General features: G+C 34.0%; 1 protein-coding gene across 4 annotated transcripts in view; it reads right to left on the reverse strand.

The window, feature by feature from the left end:
* Edem2 (ER degradation enhancer, mannosidase alpha-like 2) overlaps positions 1–17,641 on the reverse strand; it is a 479,713-nt gene that overhangs the window by 106,912 nt on the left and 355,160 nt on the right. The gene's annotated exons all lie outside the window — the stretch shown is intronic.

Raw genomic sequence — 17,641 nt, forward strand, 5'->3', positions numbered from 1 at the left:
GGCTCACTTGCAGAATGGCAAGCTAACTTTTTATCTCAAAGTTAACCTGACATAAGGGGTTAAACTCACTAATTTTTGACGATTTTTTTAAATTGGCTCTGAGCTAAAAAAAAAAAAATAACTTGCCGTTCAGCAAGTGGAACTAAGATATTAAAATCTTTTCCTCCGCGAGTTTTTACATTTTTTTGTGGCTTAAAAATTCAAACTACTTCAATCGCTCCCGCTTTATATATACTTTACCAATAACAGAAACGTCAAAGAAGCCTCAAGTAATGGCCCTATATTGCTATGACCATACGGCCTGCAATTAAGCTGCCTGACGCAAATCGGCCTAAATTCTCTTCGTAGGTTTATCGCGCCTTACATTTTATATAGATCATGTAGTGGTTACCTAAGCCAACGTTTAAACATGGAAATTTATTCCAGTTTACAATGTTCACATACATATTCCAGGTACAGGCTTAGTCTGTTTTCAGAAATGAACACTCTGCATTTTTGAGCTAGTTAATATGAAGGAATAAAAAAATGTTTGTTAAGGAATTTTCGAGAATTATTTAATTTTTCAATTTGTTTTTCTATTTTAATATGAAATTTCTTTTCAACTATTCTTTCTCTCCAGCTGATACTAATTTTAAATTCTTGTAATGACACCACTAACGATATGGTAGCACAATTAAAAGAGTGCCGTGTCGCTATAAGGTTGGCAATAAAGACATTCCAATCTAACGCCGTTTAGTAACGGTTGTTAGCAAAAATGGAAGAAGGCAACAGAGTCGCGCGTACAACGAACCGAACAACATCTAGAAGTGAATATTATAAATAGAAGTTTATATTAAATAAAAGTTTTAAATAAATTTTTCCGTTGAATGAACAAAAAACTTATTTTGTGTCATATTGTGAAAGGGTGCAAAAGCCCAAACGTGAGTATCGAAATTATGGGTATACCTCCTAACATATTACATGGCGACCGTGACAGGTATCTTAAAATGTTGCAATACTAAAGTGATGAAAAATTAGATCATTATTTTGCCATTCAATTTTCTTAATATTGCGATTGCCGGCGTTTCGTTGCAGCCACAAAAGTGGCTCATCTAAATTCGCTATTTTGTTAACAACCGCAAGTTAATTAGCTCGTGTCTTTTATGTTTTAAGTTGCGCGCATATTTGTATATTTTAAATTTTACCGTTTCTATCATAATTTATATTTGATTTTGCCCTCGGGATTATTTTTGAAAAATTATAGCGTATTTGTCGAAAACTTGTAATGTTTCTGAATTTAGTAATACGATCGGTTGATATACATATATATATATTTTTTGTTGAATTTTTCATAGGCTAATCCGATCTAATCGCTGCTTAGTGCAAATGAAACATTCCACTATTTTTTCCGACGTTTCGCTAAAACTTTTTTAGCATCTTTAGGTGAATTTCCATTTTATTTGCTGATTTGACCAAGGCGAAAATTTGAATTCAAATTTTTTGCATTGAAAGCGCAACACAATTTTTGATTTTGGCCGGTAACTGCATATATATAATAAAACCTCTGCATATTTTAAAGGGGACTTTAAAATACATACATTTCTGGTCGAATTTTCTTAAAAATTCCTCGATTTCGGGGTGTGTGAGCTAATGTCACAAACCGACTATAAATATCACCACCACCCACTAGAGCCACGTAGTTTTTCCAAAATTGTATTCTACTGATCGATACATCGATGTTTTCCGATGTTTTTTATCATCGATGCTTATTTTGTCGATACATCGAAACATCGATGTATCAATTTTGCTCCTCAAAATTTGCATCCCTAAACACAATATTGACATTAAATTCATAACAAAATATGTTGACGATATTTTAGCCATTACCAAATGAAACGGCGTATATATAATTCTAAAAACACTAAACAAGTACCATAGCAAACACCAATTCACCTTTGAAACGGAAGAAAATGAAAGTATCCCTTTTCTTGATGTACGCATTTATAGTAAAAACCAAGAAATCCTACTAGACTGGTACTCCAAACCAACCTTCTCTGGCCGGCTCATAAATTATCTTTCATCACAGCCCAAAAAATACAAAACAAACACTGCCAACAATCTAATAGACAAAATATTAATAATAAGTCATAAGCAATTTCACCAGGCGAACATAAAGATAATCAGAGTGATTCTGAAGAACAACAACGATCCCGAACACTTAATAAGTGAACTAATAAACACGAAAATTATGAAAATAAATGGGCAGACATAACAAAGAAACCAAGAATATGGCTAACACTGTAAAGCGATACTACAGCGTCACATACATACCTAAATTAAGCGAAAACATTGATCACAAATTTAAGAAGGATGAGAGCATCGTAATCGCATACAAATCCAACAACACTTTGTCGTCAGTCTATACGAAAACTAAAAGTGCCATCGATGTCCAACAACAGAGCAAGCAATGTTGTTTATCAAATACAATGTAAGGGCAGAGAAAACGAAAGCTGTGACAAAGTGTACATTGAAACAAAAAAGCGACCCTTGGGTGCCAGGCTAGCAGAACATAAAGCGGATATCAAAAAACAGAAAACCAACACCGCCCTGTCGCTACATATAACAGATACTGGACACACAGCTGATTTTGCCAACACAAGAATTTTAGACAAGGAAAAGACGGAAAAAACGAGATACACACTGGAAAGCCTTAGGATACTGCAAAAAAGAGAGAAAACAATAAATAAGAAGCAAGACACAGATCCAATAGCATCTTCATATGTTTTACGTTTACATAATAAATAAAAAGAATTTAAGATTTAGTATTGACAAAACTACCACAAGAGGTGGTACCGATATGTTTATATTTTTATGTTTCATCTTGAACAGCCATAACACCAGATTAAATACGGAAAAGCACACATACACCACTAATTAAGCTATATTTGTTGGCAAACTAATTATGTGATCTATTGCATACTGCCATAAAACCAGATTAAATACGGAAAAGCACACATACCCCACTTATTAAGTTATATTTGTTCGCAAACTAATTATGTGGTCTATTGTATACTACCATAAAACCAGATTAACAACGGAAAAGTACACATACACCACTAATTAAGTTATATTTGTTCCCAAACTAATTATGTGATCTATTGTATACTGCCATAAAACCAGATTAAATTATGAAAAGCACACATACCCCAATTTCTAATGAAAATTTGTGCAATTTTAAATGTGAATTATATATTGTGAGTTTATTGACTATGCTGTATGTATCTATCTATGTGTCTACGTGAATGTGTGGGATTACCAAGAGCATATGTTTGTAATGGTCTTCAAATTAAAATTTAAATTTGTAATTTCTTGTTTTTCACCAGAAAATAAAATGGAAATGCCCCTGAAGATGCTTAAAAAGTTTTAGCGAAACGTCGGGAAAAATAGTGTAATTTTTCGGTTTGTATTTGTTGGTCATCGTTCCGTAACTGTATATCCTCATTTCGTTTTGTCATAGATCTTGTTTGTACTGATATATTTTTTGTCGAGTCGTATGGTCGACACTGTTTCATTGCGAAGTATATTGCCAATAATCCTTCTATGAGTGCATTATTCTGTTCTGATTTGCTAAATGCTTTTGAAGCGAAAAAAATTAGTAAATCGTTACCATTGTGATTGTGACGTAGTATCGCGCCTCAACCTTCCTTTGAAGCATCTAATGTTATCAAAATTTCTTAGTGAAATCTGGATATTCTAATAGTTTTGGAGACACTAAGCTGCGTTTAAGTTTTTTTTCGACTTTTTTCGGCTCAAACGGTTTAATGGTGCCGCTAAACAAGCAAAATCTGGTATAAACCTCCTATAATAGTTGGCAAATGCAACGAATCTTCTAACTGCGTGTTTGTCACAGGGTTTAGAGCCTTTTTTAATTGCTATCTTTAAATCGTCAGGTAACATATCCTTAGCTGAGTATTTATGTCCTAAAAACGTTACTCGAAGGAAACTGCATTTGATAGGGTTATGTTTCGAAACAATTTTCGAAATTTTTTAAGTGGTGCGCTTCCCTGCATCCGATTACTATAACATCATCCACATGCATGAATGCTTGGTTAGGTGTAATACCAGAAAATGATATTGACATCATTCTTGAAAATGAATTAGGAGCAACGTTTAGACCAAACGGTAAGACATTCCAACGGAAAGCTACGCCATCTGTACTGAATGATGTTATGTGTAGGGTTTCTATTATACTATACATTTTACCTGTTAACTTTATATACTTTGTGAATTCAATAATTTTTTGAATTTTTAGATATCAAAATTTTTCATTCTATAAAAAAACATAATGAATATAAAAGATACTTTTAGGCGTTTGTCAATAAAAGTTTTTGCTATAAAAATATAATACTGGTTTCGACCAATTCATTGAATTTGTGAATACGGTTTCTAATACTACATTGGCGATCTGGCCAGTCACAATAATCGTGAATCGTTAAAATAATAGTTAAATAAAATAACAAATTTGTATGTGTGTGCTAAATTAACATATGAAGTAACACTGCAGTGGAGCAATAACTCACAGCTTGAATAATTTGCCGAATCCAACAATAATCACAAGCTTTTAACTTCATCATACGTCCGTCTGTGGAATTCAAACCCAATACGGTAACAAAGAGTACAACATTTTTCAATACTTTCCCTGCGAACAGAATTATTGTTACATGATAATACAAATAAATTCGCACTAAGCGGCAGTAACAGCAATTACACGCCAACAACAATTGCTATTAAATAATCCTATACAAAACGTTTCTAAAAATTTACAAAATCTTCAGTCACACAACGAATCTGACGCAGTCACAAGCGATAACAAATAGTGGCGCATCAGTAGAAATACAAACATCTAATAAATTTTTCAATCTTATAACAGCCCCCTTTGAGGTGTCATTGTTTCAGGCGTTACCGCTGCATCATCAACATCAGCCTTTCAATCAAAATAATCATCAAACATTGCAGGAGCAACAACAACAGCGAGGGAATTTCCTTTTGTATTTTTGGTCGCTGATATAGCGAAACCGATTATAGGTGCAGATTTTTTATGCAAATATGGACTTCTCATTGATATTAAAAACAAATGTTTAATAGATCCATTAACAAATTTATCAGTTAACACAATTTCGTACTATTGTAACATCTCTCTTCCAAAAAATTGTTCAGTAGAAAATCAATACACAAAATTGTTGAAAGAATTTCCTTCCCTTATAGAAGAGCCAAATTATTCAAAGACCAGTTAAGCACACCACAGTTCATAGACTAGTTACAGAAGGTAATCTTCCTTTCCCAAAGCCAAGACGTTTAGACCCAATCAAATTTAAGGTAGCTAAGACTGAATTTGATTTTCTTGTAAAAACTTGAATTTGTAGACCATCAAATTCCTCTGTAGCATCATCACTTCATTTAGTACCAAAACAAGAGAGTAATGATTGGGGTCCCTGTGGTGATTTTAGAAGACTTAATACTGTTACTGTTCCTGACCGCTGTCCTTTACCACATATTCAGGATTTTCATATGAATCTAAGAAATAAAAAGATATTTTCGAAGTTATATCTTGTTAGAGCGTATCACCAAATACCAATGGCAGAAGAAGATATTTATAAAACAGCGATTACTACTCCTTTTGGTATGTTTGAGTTCATTCGAATGCCTTTCGACTTGAGGAACTCGGCACAAACTTTTCAAAGATTCAAAAATTAAGTTGTAGGTGAATTAGATTTTGTTTTCACGTACATTGATGATCTTTTAGTTGCAAGTGTGAGTGAAGAACAGCATTTTAAAGATCTAAGTATACTTTTTGAACTTTGTCTGAATATGGTTTGAATGTTAAACCAAATAAATGTATTTTTGGTGTTACTTGAATTGATTTTCTAGGGCATACTATTTCTGAATTAGGAATACGCCCATCTGAAGATAGAATAAAAGTTATTTGAGATTTTTAACTACCAAAATCCATTAAACAAACACAAAAGTTTATTGGTATGGTTAATTATTACCATAGATATATTTCACAATTAGCAGAATTTACTGGAGTTATATATGATTAAATTAATAAATCAAATAAAAACCGAGACAAAATTCTAGTTTGGGATGATAAATCTATTAAAGCGTTTGAATGCATTAAAGATAAATTTGCATCTAAGGTTTTGTTAAATCATTTTAGCAAAGATGCAAAATTAACTTTAACTGTAGATGCATCCAATACGGCAGTCGGTGGTGTTCTACAACAAAATGTTAACAATAAACCTGAGCCTCTCGCATTTTATTCAGAAAAACTTTCTCCAGCTGAAATGAAATATAGTGCTTTTGATAGAGAACTATTAGCAATCTATCTTAGTATTAAACATTTTCTATATCTATTAGAAGGACGAGAATTCACTGTGTTTACTGATCATAAGCCCTTAATTTTCGCTCTCAATTCAAAAACTGAACGAAGTCCACGACAAACCAGACATCTTGAATTTATTGCACAATTTACAAGTGATATTCAGCATATTACTGGACAAGCAAATGTGTGTGTGTAGCTGACACTTTATCTAGGGCATTTGAAATAGAGGCACTTCAAAATTCAGAACTTAATTTTAAAATTTTAGAAAAGGACCAGCAACAAGATGATGAACTAAACAATCTTTTATCTCAACAATCATTTCAAAATCAAAAATTAATTAAAATTCCTCTTTTAAATTTCCATATATGGTGTGAATCATCCGGAGATTGTCCTAGACCGTTCGTTCCAAATAACTTACGCAAAATAGTATTTGATAAGTTACATGGGATAGTGCATCCGGGTACTAAAGCTACTTGCCGTCTTATTATTAAAACATATTTTTGGCCAAACATGAAATTTATAAATGGTCAAAAGAATGTATTAATTGTCAAAAATCTAAAGTTTATCGACATACGAAGTCACCAGTTAGTAAAATGTATGAAAACCTTGTAAATCTCTTCAAAGCCTTTTCTCCCGGGAGTGGGATTCGAACCGCACTCCTACTATAGTTGAAATGGTTAAAAACGCATTCAGCTACGTCATGCCTTAGTTGTTGTAAAGTTTTTCCCATTTGCCTTCTTTTGCATATATTAATCTTCTACACATCACATACTTCGTATGTAGTTATGTGTTGAAGTTATGCATGTTTGTAAAGCGGTTTCAGAGAAACTTGGTATTGTTGCTATTTTTATTCTATTTATAGAACTACAACGAATTAACCAAATGTTGTCTGTTATGTATGAGTTAATCGGATATTGTCCGTATTGCTTTTTTTTTAAATGTATGATAACATTTATTTCAAGCAATTTTTGATTTTATAATTTATTTAATAATTTGGGAAAAATTTAAACAACGTGACATCAGGAAGGACAAGGCGACAGGTGTTTCGATTATACCTTGTAAATCTCTTCAAAGCATTTTCTCCCGGGAGTGGGATTCGAACCCGCACTCCTCCTACGATAGTTGAAATGGTTGCAAACGCATTCAGCTACGTCATGCCTTAGTTGTTGTAAACTTGTTCCCAATTGCCTTCTTTTGCATATATTAATCTTCTACACATCACATACTTCGTATGTAGTTACGTGTTGAAGTTATGCATGTTTGTTTGACCAATTCACTGAATTTGTGAATACGGATTCTAATACTACATTATGTCCTATACTACATTATGTTGATGAAAACAAGAAAAAAGATCCAAAAACGAAAAATATTTCGCTGGACCAAGGTTGTCCAAAATATCGTCTACACGTGCCAATGGAAATTTGTCTGAAATTAGTTTTTTGTTGACTGCTCGAAAGTCTACACACATGCGATACGATTTTTGGCCAGTTGGGTCCTTTTTCGGTACTAAAATTAATGGACTATTGTAATTTGAGGAAGTTTCTTCATTTAAGTTATTTTGTAGCAAACTATCTACCAGCTTAATTATTTTGCCACGCTGTGAATTTGGCAATCTGTAGTTTTTTATGTACACTGATGTCTGATAGTCTTAGTTTTTGTTCGTAGAAACTAGGTTTAGTGCTAAAATATCAGAATATTTCAAACATAGATAAAGTAATTTGTTTTTAGCTCAAGAAGGCATTTGTTAAACATAAACTAGATATATAAATTTTAAGATAGAGATGCTCGCCCAGTAAATATAAATAAAAATGACATGGTATTAGTTCAAAAGGAGCCTCGTGAAAAACATAAAAGTATATATAAAGGTCCATATGTAGTGATTGAGGTAGACGGTGTTAATGTAAAGATTTTTAACAAAGCTAAAAACAAATTTAAAACCATTCATAAAAATCGTATAAAAAATGACATGAAATTTATAATTGAATATTGAACTGAATCGGATTTCAGATTTTATAAATATCAAAGTACTCTTTTTCAAAGTTATATAAACCTTGCACCTTGTGTACATTTAAACTATATGTATTGAAAATTTAGTACTTACTGCTAATATAATTAGTAAAATGTAATAATAATAAGTAGTAGTACTTAAGTGGTAACAGTACAGCTAAATGCTTAATAAGATAAGTAGTGTAAAACATTTTAGAGTAAAACATTAAAAATTAAATTTAATATCAAACTGATATGGATGAACGAGTTAAACGGGGGAAGGATGTAACTAAGTAATTTAAAGAAAGTTTAGTAAACATCTCGAAGTGAATATTACTAAATAGAAGTTTATATTAAATAAAAGTTTTAAATAAATAAATAAATGTATATATATATAGTGCATTGAATGAACAAAAATACTTATATTGTGAGTGGGTGCAAAAGCCCAAACGTGAGTACCGAAATTATGGGTATGCCTCCTAACATATTACATTCTTCCCCCTTGGTACGTTGAGGTGTGATATATCAAAAGTATATTGGCATTGAAATTAATAAGGAGAGAAAAATTAACGAGTTCCCATGGAATGCTCGTACTATATACTTTGTCATTGTATTTCTAATTCAGATTTTTATTCGACACACGAAAGAATGCGTACTGCCATTGTTTTCCTCAATAATCATTATATGATAGGTTTTTCTTTTGTTGTTAGAAAAATTGTATAGTGTTGAGAAGAAAATCATTCCCATTTTGGAAAAAAAAGTTTTCAGTGTAGAATTGATATCTGTCACAGATTAACAGAGCTTCGATGGCTTTTGGAGGGGAACTCTCTCCCAGTTCCCTCCCCCCGTGGATTCGACACTATTGCCAGCCATGTGCCTATCAGTTATTTAGGGAAAGCATTTTATTGATAACTTCTGCATAGACGTCAAAATTACAATTAGAACCGATCACCTGATGTTTATTATACTATCGTTATATGTATCTCTTTATATCACCCGCTGAAGATAGACGGTCCGATGCACCGCCATGTTGAACATTCTGTCAAAACACTGCCAAAACGCTCCTACCCATCTTGAACATCCTGTCAGGCAGTTGAGGGATAAGATATCACAGATGTTTTATCCACAATGTGGTGTACTTTCTAGAATACACTGATTATCGTTTTCCGGTTTTTCATTCATGGATGATTGGAATGGTTGCTAATCATTCATGGCGTTGCTACGGCTTTTGAACACCAATTCGTTTTCAGCTTTCTTTCAGACTTTACAATTTCTATACCTAGGAAGGCTAATTTATTTTGTTTTTCTATATTGGGTTGGTGATAAAAAAAAAGGAGCTCCTCTTTTAAATTTTTCGTCCAAGTCCTTGTCTTATTTATTACAAATATATATAATCTACTTATTTAATTATTTAACCGTTAAGCACCTAACACCGTTTACAGACAGTCGTTACTGAAATCAAAATCAAATGGAAAGTTGATTATGCGTGAAATAAGTTTTGAAATAAAGCTTTTCAATAAGCTCGCAGATCGTTAGTGTGGCAGATACAGCTATTTCCATTGTTTACTATATAGTTTGGCAGCTTAATTTGGGGTTATGTTGCGAATAGAGTGGAAGGCAATCAAATGGATTGGAATGAAGAACAGAAGAGCAGAGTTAAATTGCATCAATATACCTTCAATCTTTGTATCAATATTAAATATGAAAGTAAAAAAAAATAACTAAATACTTGAATATAAGCAAACATTTTCTCTTAATTACTGCAAATAAGGTGTCCTAAATCTATATATCTGTGGTCACAAGGCTTAACAGCACAAGTGGGTCTTATGCGTTTTTCAGGAGAGCATTTTAAAGATTTAATTTATATGTTATTATGTTTAAATTATGTTTACCTTTTCTTAATATCTCGTTAACTCTTCGCAAAATTTTGACACAATATGAAATGGAATAAGGAGAATTCAACTATGATAATAACTCAATTTTGTCAAAAATGGACTTGTGCTGTTAAGCCTTGTGACCACAGATATATAAAAATGAAGTGTTCATGCTTTGGGGCCGATACGAGGCCAATTTTATTCGTTCTTTTTTCATATTATAGGGATAAAATAGGGGAAGATTTTTAGCGTGGTAGATCTACCACCTTTTTTCCTGAAATATAAGTTCTACCACTTCTACCACGCAAACTTAAAAAATAGGTGGTAGATTTTTATAGAAGTTTTCTGAAGAAACCTTATTTTTTCCACAATTATTCAGAGAAGTGTAAGTCAGTTCGTATGAGGGTGCTTAGATAACTTTACGTGAACTTAACGATGCACTTAGAAAAGCGCTAAAATTTTTTTCTTACATCTTACATCATATATCCCCCATATCCATACCATCCTCCATATACATACCCATATCCACCAATACCTTGCATCCTACATCTTACACTTACATCTTACTTCTTACATTCAAAATTCCCCCACACTGTGAAGTCTACACATCAAAAATATCCACATATGATAATAATAATCTCACAAATGTGATTTTTTTAATTCAGGCACAGAAACGAATAAAAAAGTTAGCGCTATGAATTATTATTCATATCGATTAATGATTCGCGAAAATGAAGAATATCACATTCTAAATGCAGAAGATTGTTCCACCAATTTGTCGTGGATATTTATGCAAAAATTGAGACCGAGCGCTTAAACTATATCAAATTTAACCAGTGAATAACGATCGAAATGTGAATGACATCGGTAGAATGATCATATTACCAGCAACATATACTGGTAGCCCCCGACACATGCATTAATATGCACAGGATGCCATGGCGTATGTTCGCGCTTATGGACGGCCGAATCTGTTTATTACTTTTACATGCAATCCGCAATGGAGTGAAATCAAAGACCATTTGTTTCCTGGTCAATCCCCAATTGATCGACACAACATAACTGCACGTATTTTCTAACTAAAACTAAAATCACTTATGTGTTTGGAGAGGTGCGTTGTTATTTGTATTCCGTTGAATGGCAAAAGCGGGGATTACCGCACGCACACCTTTTGATTTGGTTGGTTGATAAAATTACACCGGATCAAATTGATAGTGTGATATCAGCTGAAATACCGGATCAAACGATTGATCCAGATTTGTTCGAAGTCGTAACAAAAACTATGATACATGGACCTTGCGGTGTATTGCATGTGAACTCTCCGTGCATGATTGATGGAAAATGTTCGAAGCGATACCCACGAGCATTAATTTCGGATACGGTCTCAGGTGAGGATGGATATCCGACATATCGTCGTCGATCCACTGATGACAATGGTAAATCAACGATAATTAAGATGGGAAATCAAAATGTTGAAGTTGACAATCGTTGGATTGTTCCATATTGTCCGTTGTTGTCCAAAACATTCAAAGCGCATATTAACGTGGAATACTGTAATTCCGTTAAATCAATTAAATACATTTGCAAATATGTAAATAAAGGAAGCGATATGGCTGTATTCGGTGCAGTCCAAAATGACGACGACGAGATTAAAAAATATCAAATGGGGAGTTATATAAGCAGTAACGAAGCGATATGGCGAATTTTTTCATTCCCAATAAACGAAAGACATCCAAGAGTCGTTCATTTAGCGGTTTACCTTGAAAATGGCCAACGCGTTTATTTTACTCCTGAAAATGCAGCGCTTAGAGCAACAAGTGCACCGTCTACAACCTTGACTGCCTTTTTTCATTTATGTCAATCGGATGATTTTGCAAAAACATTGCTATATGCAGAAGTGCCACAATATTTCACATGGGATAAATCCAGGAAAAATTTCAAAGGTGAAAACAAGGAAAACCAGTTCAAGGTCATCCTAATGTGTTCTCAACAGATGCATTAGGACGCATTTATGCAGTTCATCCAAATAATGCTGAGTGTTTTCACTTGCGATTGTTGTTAATTAATGTTCGTGGCCCAACACCATTCCAACCTTTAAGAACAATTAATGGTGAATTGTGTGCTACATATCGTGAAGCATGTCAACAATTACATTTGTTGGAGGATGATAAGTATTGGGAAGATACGTTTGACGTTTCAGCTGTAATAGCCAGTCCACATGAAATATGAACATTATTTTCGATAATAATTGGAGTAATTTCAAAGATTATATGGCAGATGGTCGAAATACTGCAAATTATGAGTTGGAATTCACATTTGTTTGTCGATGTCAAACAAATAGTTTGTACAATTGGGCATGCCAGCAGCAAATCGTCCAATGCATATGTTCAATCGAGAACTTGATTATGATTGTAATGAACTAAACACATTTGTAACATCAAGTGTAACGAAATCGAATGACCAACAGCAACATGTTTATGATACAATCATGAATAATATTGGCCATGGAACTGGTGGATTAATTTTCTTGGACGCTCCTGGGGAAACAGGCAAGACCTTTTTGATTTCGTTGATATTAGCAACAATTCGATAAGATAATAACGTTGCATTGGCACTCGCTTCTTCCGGACTTGCGGCCACATTACTGGAAGGCGGTCGCACAGCACATTCTGCACTAAAGTTGCCTTTGAATATGCAGGTAAATGAAACACCAACATTTAATATTTCGAAAACATCTGGAATGGCAAAAGTTCTTAAAGTATGTAAGCTCATCGTATGGGACGAGTGTACTATGGCACACAAGAAATCATTGGAAGCATTTGATAGAACTTTGAAAGATAGGAGGAAGCCAAACAGTCTTTGGAGGTGCCATTATTTTATTGCCTGGAGATTTCAGGCAAACATTACCATGCTTACACTTACTACAAAACGATCCGTCAGCATCTGAATTTTCACAGCAATTACTGAAAATCGGAATTGGCCAAATTTCTGTCGATCCAAAAGGCATGATTACATTGCCTAACAATTTCTGCACTTTTGCTCAACCTAAAGAGGCATGGATACAGAGTGTATTTCCAAACATAGTTCAACATTACAAAAACTATGATTGGCTCAGCGAAAGAGCAACTTTAGCTGGGAAAAAAAAGGACGTCAATTATATAAATTCAGCTATTCTGGATCAAATACCTGGTGACATAGTTGCATATAAGTCAATGAACACTATTACTGATCAAGATGATGTCGTAAATTATCCAACTGAATTCTTAAACTCACTCGGTATGCCAGGTCTACCACCTCATAATTTACGATTAAAACTTGGAGCACCGATTATTATGCTGCGCAACATTAATGTGCCACCACTTTTCAACGGTACCAGACTCGCTGTGAAGAAGCTAATGGGTAACGTTATCGAAGCAACAATTTTGAAAGGGAAGTACAAAGGAGAAGACGTTTTTATACCCAGAATTCTACTGATTCCGACGGATTTACCATTCGATTTCCAACTTTGCAGTTCCCTATTCGCCTTGTCTTCGCTATGGCAATTAATAAGGTGCAAGGACAGTCTCTACAGTTGTGCGGTATTAATTTAAAATACGCAATTTTTTCTCATGGACAGTTGTATGTAGCTTGCTCACGAGTACGCAAACCATCGTCATTATTCATTTACGCGAAAGATGGAAAACCCAAAAACGTTGTCTACCAAAAAGTGTTACAATAAAGTTCGAATGAAATTGTATCAAAGAATTTGCTTTGTTTCGTATTAATTTTATTCTCTTTCAGCAAATCTTTGATTTTATCGCCTAGCGAAGCGGGCGAGGGTACGCTAGTGCTATATATGCCAAAATTATCACAGTTTATGTCTTACATAGACATTGACTCCCCACATAGGAGAGGTAGACCGATTGGACTCGTATATGGGTCGCAAAGGACTCGGAATTAAAACTCAAGGAATGACTAAAAGATTATTTTATCATCTTCTCGATATGGCTGTAACCAATGCATTCGTTTTATATAGAAGACTCAATGCTGAAAAAAATTTAATTGCTAATGACCGTGTACGTATTTTGCTATAGCATTGCCAAAGAGCTTTGTTCTTCAGTTGAAAAGAGGTCGGTTAGTAGCGCATTGGCTAATGAACAGTCAACTACGAGTAGTATTAGCGTTGGTAAGAAGGCCATTCAGGATTGATCGAATTGACCATTTTCCTGAATGGGGACAAAAAATAGTTCAAGCTGTGTAAAATATCTGAAACTTCTTGCACGAAATACAATATAAACTTCTGTTATTCCAATGCAAAAAGATGTTTTACAGAGTATGGTTAATAACACTGGTCGACGGCCAAAATTTACCAGAGACGCCGTTATGAAATTCTTATGTAAAACCACCCCCTGATTTCGAAAATCGAGTTCATTTTTGATTCTATGGTACCGTTTTTGAGATATTTGCAATTTACCGTTATTCGAAAAAACCAAAAAGATGGCTCCCTTTAATTACGTATATCTCACGAACGGGTGAAGCAATTGCAAAAAAGTTTACAGACGGAAAGACGATAAAATTTGCTATAAACGCATCATACAACCAGATAGTTTTCGAGATATTAGCTTATAATTTCAGATTTTTGTTTTTTTTTTATGAAAAATATGAAAAAATTACTTTTTGCGAGGGGAGCATTCCAAAACCACAGCTTTTTTTCCAGATATTTTTCCTTTACGTAAAGCCCTGTTTAATTAGAAAAAAGATAAGCTATCATCGAAAAATCGATGCAAAACTACGTAAGTTATAAGCGATCAAATAAAAATACCCAGGTTGCCCAATTTCAACGTATACCTCAAAGCGTATGTATGGTATAAAGAAGAGTGAAATATCTAGCTATGCTGTTTCTATTTAGTTAAAAGTTCAATTTATGAATGAAATTACCCATATTTTTAACTTTTTTTTTATTTATTTATTTTTGTACTATATTCTAACAATCTTTATCTTAATTTGATTTTACTATGTATTCGAAATAATTATGTGTTCTACTTTGACGCTTATTCAGTTTAGGATTGGTTTCTCTTATGAGAAACCAGCAGTAATCACCCATCATTGCGACGTACCAGAATCCTTGATATCGATTCTCAATTAATTTCATTTGCTGATGAAACCTTTCGCCATGTTCGTCACTTTCGTCGCCAAGATTTGCCGGAAAAAAGCTCAAATGTGAGTGCAGAAAGTGAATTTTTAAAAACATATTTACGCCTGGAAAGAAAATATTCGTTAGGTAAACAAGTTATAGAATTTTGGGAAATTAATTTTAATAAGCCTTTAATATTTACCCATTTTCGCATAATTATTGATTAAGTCGTTCACTATCTGCTCGTAGTTAGGGCTTTTGTGTCTACCGAGAAAAGAAGCAACGACCTTTTCAAAGGATTCCCACGCTGCTGCCTCAACTGATGACAGTAGTCCTCTGAATTGATTATTGTTGATCAACTTTTTTATTTGCGGTCGAACAAAAATACCTTCCTTTATCTTGGCTTGAGAAATATCTGGAAAAATTGTTTTCAAATAGTCGAATGATACGCCTTCTTTGCCCAAAGCCTTAACAAAGTTTTTAATGAGACCGAGCTTGATGTGTAAGGGTGGAAGTATGATTTTCTCTTTCTTGACAAGAGGGGTGTGTTTGATGTTATCCACACCAACGGTAAACTCGACTCTTTCCGGCCAATCCTTTCTGACGTAGTGGTCCTTACGAGCTCGGCTATCCCCCTTGCAGAGGAAGCAGCAGTGCTTGGTGTAGCCATTTTGTAGACCGCATAGCATTGCAACGACTTTGAGATCAGAATATATTTTCCAATCATGCTCTTCATATTTGATAAATTTGAGTAGTTTTTGCATTTCCTCGTAGGTTTCCTTTGTATTTACTGCATGTGCGATCGGGATAGAAGGCTTTTTGTTACCAATATGCAATAATACAAACTCTTTGAATAAACCAGGAATGTCTTTGCAGTAGCATATACTGTCTTTCTTGGTATAGTGTTTGGAAAATGGTTCGTGACGAGTTCTACAATATATCACCTTAACATCTGATGACACAAATTTAAATTGTCGCATACGAGAAGTGTGGATCTCGGCCTTTTCCTTGGATAGTTCCAAATCTCTTATCCAATCATTAAGTTGTGCTTGTGACAGAACGTTTCTATCGTTTCCCATGCGAAATTCAGTACAACTTGGTTCCCCGCACTCAGATATTACTGTTGACAATGGAACTGGATCCGCAACTGCCGTTGAATGTAGTACTGGTAATGTCACTGTAGGTACGCTGGCATAGGTTGCTCTTCTTGATCTTCCAACGCCAAGTACTTTTGTTTGATAAATATAACACTCTATTGAATGGCAAGTAGGTTCTCTCCATATCATTGGTGTATCAAATTTTATTTGTTGTCCTGATTCCGACTGAATCAATTCTACTCGACACGATTTACACAAAGTGTTCGGTGTCCATGGTTGTTCAGCTTTTTAGGCTCAATGCCAAAATACTTGGAGTATAAAGTTTTGATATGATCTGAGAACACTCGTCGTCGCCTTATGATAGTATATTGGCCACACATGAAACAGAACATATCTGGATCGTTATTACATTCAAATTCTCGCGTCCTTTTACTCATTTTATTTTTTTTAATAAATCACGGTTTTGAAATTTGACTTATGAACTGAACTATCTTCGGCGAGCCTTGCAGATGTTATGAAGTTTCAAGGCGCATTAACTCATATTTATACTCGGAACAAGAATAAAATTGAAAAAATCAAATCTTACCTAGACAGAAAGGTTCCGAAGAAGAAAATACTCCCTGTTTTAGATGTAGGCTTTAAAAATTGTCTGTGTCTTATAATTATGAAAATCTACCTGCATACTTACCCACAAGTGACGGAAATACATGTCTACAGCAGGTTTCGAACCCAACCACTCTTCCTTTCGATGCAACCACTCTACCTACTATAAAACAATTCGAGTATTAAAAGTACTATTTGATTTATTTAAAGAAAAAGTATTATCATTGGTATGGTGTTGTTCGTTTATCCGGATAATATCCCATTTGCACTTTATACCAAAGAGGATAAATATAATAAGAGCCGTCACTCGTTATTTTTTAGGCATTTACTCGATGTAAACTGTGAGGTAGTCGCTACTTTTGTTTTACGAGGGACATTTTTGAATTAGCTCCCATTTATCCATGTGGTGTTGTCACTTTATGCAAACGTGTTTTTTGGAAAGTGAATTAAATAATTAATTAAATACAGTCGGAAAAATAATCACAAATACCCCATGAAAATGTATAGAAGACATTTACAAACATCTCGCCCAAAAAAAAAGTAGCGACTACCTCACAGTTTACATCGATTAAATGCCTAAAAGATAACGAGTGACGGCTCTTATTAT

This window comes from Eurosta solidaginis, chromosome 2 (assembly GCF_040869045.1).
Source record: "Eurosta solidaginis isolate ZX-2024a chromosome 2, ASM4086904v1, whole genome shotgun sequence".
NCBI lineage: Eukaryota > Metazoa > Arthropoda > Insecta > Diptera > Tephritidae > Eurosta > Eurosta solidaginis.